The sequence below is a fragment of the Lithobates pipiens genome, unplaced genomic scaffold (assembly GCF_037356315.1).
Source record: "Lithobates pipiens isolate NorthernLeopardFrog02 unplaced genomic scaffold, aLitPip1_a1.2 Scaffold_19, whole genome shotgun sequence".
Classification (NCBI taxonomy): domain Eukaryota; kingdom Metazoa; phylum Chordata; class Amphibia; order Anura; family Ranidae; genus Lithobates; species Lithobates pipiens.
The window spans coordinates 527,842,679-527,850,545 of NW_027507764.1; the positions used below are offsets into that span (position 1 = coordinate 527,842,679).

At 42.6% G+C, this 7,867-nt stretch overlaps 1 protein-coding gene across 2 annotated transcripts in view; it reads right to left on the bottom strand.

Annotated features, from left to right (window-relative positions):
- The window catches only part of SLC43A3 (solute carrier family 43 member 3), a 757,299-nt gene extending 749,648 nt beyond the window's left edge, over positions 1–7,651 (bottom strand). For both annotated transcript variants that reach the window (XM_077493191.1, XM_077493188.1), the window contains exon 1: positions 7,460–7,651. The gene's annotated coding sequence lies outside the window, so the exon portion shown is untranslated. The remainder of the gene's footprint in view (positions 1–7,459) is intronic.
- Positions 7,652–7,867: the final 216 nt, after the last annotated feature.

Here is a 7,867-nt window from a genome sequence, read left to right on the forward strand (position 1 = left end):
TTACTCTCATCGGGCTTCACCTGATCCAAGTTAAACTTTTCCAATGGGAGCAGGGAAAAAATTTCCACATACTCGTTCTTCCAGATTTTTTCCCACACTTCCTTCTTTAAATGCGCTCCCAAGGGTCCCTCAAAGCAAACGTACCCCTCACAGTGCGCCGCATCCGCTAGTCGCACCTCCTCCACTTTCTTGTCCACCCGCGTGGCTCCTGCAGTGGATCCCACGCCATCCTTTTCCATCTGCGTTTCCGCCGTCACTGACGCCGTCCCCTTCTGTGGCATATCCATCCTACCTGCCTGGTCCAGCACCACCCAGGGGTTCACCAGAGTGGGGGGCCGCACAACACCACTATCCAATCGATGCAGCAGCTCCCTAAGGGATTCATCAATCCATGCCTCCCGCTCGGCCAGCGCACAGGCATTCCTCCGGCCAGCCCTCCCAGGAGCCACACTGAGCCTGGAGGCAGGGCCTCCCGACCGATGAACATCCACAGCTCCCTGAAGCTCTTGGTGCCGGCACGAGGTAAGCCACCAGCTGCCTCACGGATAGAACCGGAACATCGCCGGAGGTAGCAGCAGTGGCGGCCCGTCCATAGGGGGCGCCCGGGCGCCGCCCCCCCTGTGTGGTCACAAAAAAAAAAAAAAAAAAAAATGTAAAAAAAAAAAAAAAGTTTTAAAACTGCCCCTTTAAAAAAAAAAAAAAAGTTCTTTAAGGAAGTGCTCGAGCGCCGGTCACACTGCACGCCGGGAAACGCCACGCCAATGCAATCATGAGATTGCAGGCGTGGCGCTTCATTTGCGGGCGTTTAGCCCGCCTCAGGGCGCTTTCTGAAGCGCTGAGTAGCTTCCGCCCGGCGCTGTAGTATGTGTTACTACGGCCGGGCGGGCAGTTTGATTGACATCTGAGTTGACTCAGATGTCACTTCCTGTCTTCTCTCTCCCATCTCACCTGAGAGAGGAAACAGGAAGTAAGAGGAGTAGAGCGGGAGTGCAGGAGAGGAGCGGCTGCGGAGAGCACACAGTCAGGTAAGTGGTGTGTGTGTGTGTGTGTGTCTGTGTGTCTGTGTGTCTGTGTGTCTGTCCTAATCAGGAAGATTGCCATATTCCAAGTCACATGTTCTTTTACCATTGGAGTAACAGTATTGAATCCATAACAAAATCAAAGACCAAGCTCTATACTAGTGGAGTCTGTGACCAGAGAATTGGCATTTTCTACAGCTGTTAACCTAGCAGTTACCAATGGCCTTTTTACATATGTTTTTCTTTAATGAAGAATAATATGCATGTAGAAGAGACCTACTTAAAGCTTCATTTATATTCTTTTTAAATCTGATCCTTATTTAATAACTTATGTACATTGTTAGAATGGTATGCACTTTGCTGCCCTTTGTATTTTGTGGAAAACTAATTGTACTCAAAAAAAGAAAAAAGGCATTTTTTGTTTTGTTTTGGCAAATACCAGTCATTCTATTTTTGCAAAGTTTGCACATGCTCTAAATGTCCACATTGGTTATAATCTGTTCTTTTCTGTAAAATGATCTGGTAAATGTGCTCCGTGCATTTCTTATTAAATATTTTATCTGCTTTTCCATGTGCAGAAAATTGTACTAGAATGTTGAGTGTGGATTTGCAGTTGGCAGGTTTTGTTCAATACTGTTCTGCAACTGACCTGTAATCTGTTGCCACTAACACCTCTCACTTGTCCGTATAACTTGCGCGTGTGTGTGTGTGTGTGTGTGTGTGTGTGTGTGTGTGTGTGTGTGTCCGTGTCCGTGTCCGTCCATGGTACAAGGAAAGAAAAACAAATTGTCTATGGGCTGCTTAAGAGCAACAAGATGTAGGTGTGGCTATGTGTCTTTCCCCATCCTGAGAACCCTGCCACACAACCCCTTTGCCTATGTTGTCTTTGTGGCAATCCTGGCCTGGTAGTGCCTAGTATGACACCATTTATACCCAGCAAATTGCACAATGTAGTGTTGTTGTGGGTTATGATTTCATCTTCCAGTTAACTACAGGTGAATACAAAATACAACTCACACTATGGCTCCTAATTCGAGTATTGTATTGCCCTACCCCCCCTCCCAAACACCCCATTAAAAAGCTTGCAATGACTGCGCAGGAAAAGGGCAAATTTGCAAACAAGCATCTTCAAGCACAGTGTACAGTAATACAAGTCTTTGTTTGTAGCTACTCATCTGGAAGAAGTGGCAGGGTTAAAAATTGCTTAACGTAAATGATTTACTGCCAAATAAATCCCTTCAACTTTAAAAAATGATCGCAGCTACGTTAGTTACTTTAAAGCTAATAGTGCCACTGGCAACACATTAGGAGTAATCTGTATGCACAGTCTCATTGTCCTATTTCCTATGTGTTTTATTTGTTGTGGTTCACATCAGTGAGTTTGATGTAAACTTGAAGAGTTGTGTTTTACTATTCAGTCATTTACATTTCAGATCTTGATGCAAATGAATCTTTTAGTGTTTGTGGATTGCGTGAGTTGTACTTGGCTAGATTCAATGATCCTTCCTTCCTTTTGCTGTTCTTCAAACCAAATACACATTTCCCTCACCACCAAATAGGGCCTAATATGTGCATATAACAGTGATAAGCACAGTGCAACTCCGATGGTAGGTAGGGAGTCTATGTCTATGTACACAGCTACTGTATTTGCAGGACAATGAAATTCTGGATACACGCCAATATCATTCTACAAATTCTGGGTGTGGCTTATGAGAAGTGGGAGGGGCCAACCGTGGATGGGCGGGGTCTTGCGCCCCCCCATCCTAAAACTTCACCAGCCGCCACTGGGTAGCAGCCGAGTTAATCTGGGCTTCTATGGTAGTGGGAGGGGGGACCTTCCCGGCGGCCACTCGTCCCCCCCCCCCAGGACTTTGCCGTGGACGGGGATTCCTTCCAGGCCCCCCACTCACCAACTGAGGGGTCTGCTTGGCAGGGGGATCTGAAGGGGCCCAGCTGGGGCTCCCAAGATGGCGTTGAGTCCTGGGGGTATTGCCTGGGCTCAGGAGGTCTAGACCTAGCATGCACGGAAACAGGCCTTGCTGTGGAAGGACCCTGTCCTACCCCCTGCAGCGTGGCAGCGATCTGGCCCTGTAGCCATTCCGTGCCATGTATCTCCGCTGCATCCCTCAGCTGTGCCCAAAGCTGCACTAACCCACTCATCACTAACTGTTCTCCTTCTACCTGTCTGCAGAAACCCAATGTTTCTCCTCGCTTGCTGACCCCCAACTGCTGCCTTGCTCTACCCAAGCACATGGAAGTATTGCCACACTCCTCCCCTCTGTGACCATCCACCAATGGGGTAAGTACGGCTACATTTTAACCACCCCCACACTAACTTTAACCTGTTAACTCACTAATTTCCTTGCACCCTGTCATGTATGTCCTACGTTTCCTTTTCAATACAGCTGCGTACATGTCTTTCTGTGCTCCCCTATATTAAATGCACTTGCCAGAGAGTTCTCCCCTCTAGGGGGTATCGCGCTTTCACCAACACTGTATCTTGGCCTAGGCCAACAAGGCCCAGGCCTAGGGTGGCACTTTGCAAATCTTTGGGTGATTACAATCTTTGTATCTATCAATCTTAGGGCTTTCGAGCTTGCAATGATTCATATGGCAGTTAAATATTAGGAAATCTTATTTTTCTTTTGGCAGAGGAGTTTCCATAAATTATTGTGACTTACCATAGATATCAGCTAATGGAAATCTATATAGGAGGTAGGTGTTAATGTTTATATAGGCCAAAAATAAAAAACACAATAGCAGCGCTCAGATGGAACCGATATAAAAAGTATGTTCAAGTTGATGTATTCAAATAAGTTTATTTATTGAGTGCACTAAAAGTTAAATATATATATATATATATATATATATATATATATATATATATATATATATATAAAAACACAACTGTCAATGAAAATGATCAAAAATTGATAAAAAAATTGCCTTAATGACAAACATCTCATTTCATTGTGTTGACTGAGACACTTCGACATGTATTATATACGATACCACCAGATGACACAGGGTTAACATCATGAGTTGGTTCCAAATGCTGGTCCTGGGATTATAATCCAATAGCCCAAATGTGCAGGATGGGATACAATGTTCATGTGAAACCAAATCTTATTACAGGCTATGATTGCAGGGTTTCCCGTTCTGCTGAGCTGCAGGGAGTGTGTGTTTAAATAAACCTCTGTGGCGGGCTGACCTAATGGACTCGGATTGAACCAAGGGCAGAGGTAGTGTCCTGCAAAGAGCCCCCAGCTAGCGCGGACACATCCATCGAAGATACTGGCCAAAAAGCGGGGATCAGCGCCGGAGGTTTATTTAAACGCACGCTCACTGCAGCTCAGCAGAACGGGAAACCCTGCAATCATAGCCTGTAATAGGATTTGGGTTCACATGAACATTGTATCCCATCATGCACATTTGGGCTATTGGATTATAATCCCAGGACCAGCATTTGGAACCAACTCATGATGTTAACCCTGTGTCATCTGGTGGTATCGTATATAATACATGTCAAAGTGTCTCAATCAACACAATGAAATGAGAGGTTTGTCATTAAGGCAAATTTTGATCATTTTTATTGACAGTGGTGTTTTTTTATATTATTAACTTTTAGTGCACTCAATAAATGAACTTGTTTGAATACATCAACTTGAACATATTTTTTACATTGGTTCCATCTGAGCGCTGCTATTGTGTTTTTTTTTTTTTGGTCTGTTTATCCATTTTTCCTAAGTGGTTGGCAGCTGCACTGGATACCTAGCATTATTATCAATTAATTTGTGGATATATATGACTTGGACTTGGTCGTTTATAGAGTGTCAGCTCTAGCGCCAAAAGACTTTTATTTGTGTATTAATGTTTATACAGTAGCTGACTAAATTATATAGCATGGGGTAACTGGGGTAGAGGGAAAGCTACACTTTGGGTGAAATTTGCATGGTACTTACCTAGCTGCCAAAGGACTTTTAATCTAGGGATGATGCAAACACAAGGGACACTGACATGGTCACCTATACATGGCAGGTAGGTAGAAGGACTCTGCTGAAATCCTTTGCTTGTGTCAATTGTGCATATTAAGATATCTTCATTTTATTTCTGATGATTGCTGATAAAAATAAACAGATAGATTTATTTGTCCCTGCCTCAATCGTTTCTTTGCTCAATGCCTGGACCACATACCTTCATCACTGTGCTAGGTTTTCTACTGCATCACTGGCATGGTTATATCCTCTTAGTCCTCTCCATAAATTTAGCAGAAATTTGTGCTTAAAGTAGAATTATAGGCAACACTTTTTTTTTCATTTTGGATAGAGTAAGGGAGGGTTATAGCCCCTGTCAGTTTATTTTTTGCCATCCCTGTCCCATTGCGGAGATTTCCCTTTATTTCCTGCCCCATAGCCAAACAGGAAGTGAGAGAAAATCTCTGCAAATGAAAGGAATCAATTGCCTCCCAAGGCCTTCAAAACTAGTGTGTCCACTGGAAAATTTCAGGGATGGTCTTAAACAGGAAGGGTGTGTGGCCTTTACAGAAATGGGCGGTCATATTTAAATTAGGGGATGCATAAGGTTTAGTCAGGCCTAGGGCAGCACAAAACCTAAATACATCACTGACTTTCACAGCCAAACTGCTGTAATTAAGGACACAGATCCCCAATGCATTATATCAATGAATACAAAGCTGCCTCTGATTAGCATCAGAGGTTGGGACATCATCAGCCAGCCTCTGACTCAACCAGAGAAAGCTTTGTATTTATTTCTAGAATACATAGCTTGCTCTGAGCGGATTTTGAAAGTACTTTCTGCACTACTTTTTGCAAGTTCAGATGTGACTTGCATAGATATTTGTGCATGAAGGTTCACAGAAGTCTTCCAAGTCGCACCTGAAGTAGCACTGAAATGGTACTTTGAAATTTCAATGGTTTCATTGTTGGACATGGTGTGACCAGGGTGTTGGCGAATCCTGTAGGTTTTTCTTTCCTTTATTTTCACGAGGCAATCCAGCTAATAAATCTGTTGTGTTTCAACAGAACAAGCTGCCCTGCGGATATAGCAGCTGGAGTACTGAGACAAACCATTTACCACTAACAGTGTGCTTACAATGGCCAACTTTTATTCATTTACGGTATGTAAAACATTTATCCCAAAAGGAAACAAAAACTGTTTGCTGTTAACTGTGTACAAAGTGTTAGCTGGAGTTTGGCTTCAATTTTTTATTGCATATAAATCTGCTATTACATCTAGTACTATCCCGCCCACCCCCAGATTAACAATACAGTTAACACACTAATACAGGATATGTGTTAATAGCCAGATCACCAAGTAAATACAGTGCGGAAAAAAGCCTTGAACAAAAAACACCTTATTTAAGGATTAGTAAACTGCTAAATATGTGTGTCCACTGTGAGTTTAAGGAGGGATGGGCTTCTTCCAAGCACACCTGCCTTCAATCTATCCATTGTTATATGTGCTCCTACTAAGGGGACTCACAAATTCATAGAATTGGGACTGCAGTAGACAGAGGAGCCTTGACGTGGACACTGCAGCATATGCATACATTTACAAATGTGTGCAAAGAAAAAGTTGTTTTAACATGACTTGTTAGACAGGGTCAGTTCAGTTATTTTGCAGGATGGCTGGTAAGTGTTCTGTGAAATCTTTTGTTTGTGGCATGCATTGCCCTTCCATGTGGAAGGACTTTATTGCAAAGGCTGGTTATAGGTTGTGGTGGTTGCCACTTTTTTTGTACCGCTTTAACTTCTTAATCTATACGCACAATGCTGTTTTCTTTGTCATACAGTCTTTCCTATGACTTTAATTGTCATAAAATGTAAATGTCACACACCTGCTTTCTGTGGCTATCATCTCTTGCCCAGTCATCAGCAGATGCTCAAATGGAATGCCTCATGGGACCACAATACAATGGAACTTTTGCACACTAACTGTGGCACTGATATACAGTATAAAATAGGAGAATGTGGCAATTGCTCCAAGGTGACATACCATGTGCCTCAGAACTGGCTTTCCATGGCCCCAAAACCATCTGATGTCCTGAACTACTCCTTATCCTCACAAAAAATTAGTTATCCACTTTTCAATAAGAATCCAAAACCCCTGTAAAAGAAGTCTCTATTGATAGATGCATTGGAGTCCCCATGACCAACATAATGGTGTATCGTCTCATCTTTACTTCTCTACTTCAGCTGCATACTTGAAGCTGAAGCAAAGATCTGGATAACATTAATGGAACTTGCACCTTCAAAAACAATTTCCAATATTCTATCCTGATAGGTTTGCTGTAATTGTCATCTTGATCATCATCATTATCAACATGTTATCATATAGTTGCATCAAACAAAACTCCAAAATGCTACATAGCAAAGTTTTTGGTTGAATGAATTTTTCCAAAACATTAGTTGTTTAAATACCTCATATCCTGTTTACCATTCCCTCTGAATTCCGTTGTGTTCCACTAGAACAGTTACACCAGCGTAGAAGTGTTACAAATTCTGTTGCAGCAGCTTTCCTCCTGTCTTCTCTATTAGTTTCGACTTTATCTGCCCATACAATCTGCTTTGTGTACTTCTGCCAAAAAGTTATCTTACCTCTCAAAGTTCTCTAGAAATTGCTTGCGCCTTCATTTCTCTTTTTAAACATCCAAGTTTTGCTGACTGCAATTTTTTTCTCACGGAATAACAGTGTGATGTGCTTTCTATGCTCACATCTGTCATTGACCATGGTTTCCTTCCTGTTTTAAAATAACAGTAAGCTGTAACCTAGCATATTCCAGTTATATCATAAGCCTATTAAAGCAGTGTTTCAAACGTAGCACACTT